Here is a 361-nt window from a genome sequence, read left to right as displayed (position 1 = left end):
CGCCCCGGATATTCTTTTCCAGCAGACTTGTCTACTAAGGTAAAGAATCTCTTATTTCTTTTGCCCATAAACTTTGCAGGTTGTAAAAGCGAGCAGCCTGAGTTTCCTCGTGTAGTGGCCGCTCTGTCGCTCTGCCTGTATATATCTGACACAAAGGGGGGTAGGGAACGGGGGGGGGAGGATAACGAACTGGTGAGGATAGGAACGGGGGAGGGTAGGAACGGGGGAGGATAGGGAACGGGGGGAGGATAGGAACGGGGGAGGGTAGGAACGGGGGAGGATAGGGAACGGGGGAGGATGAGGAACGAGGGGAGATGATATGGAAGGGGGGGGAGGATAGGGAACGGGGAAGATAGGGGGT

Source organism: Penaeus monodon, chromosome 21 (genome assembly GCF_015228065.2).
Source record: "Penaeus monodon isolate SGIC_2016 chromosome 21, NSTDA_Pmon_1, whole genome shotgun sequence".
NCBI classification, from domain to species: Eukaryota; Metazoa; Arthropoda; class Malacostraca; order Decapoda; family Penaeidae; genus Penaeus; species Penaeus monodon.
This window is presented reverse-complemented; position numbering follows the sequence as displayed.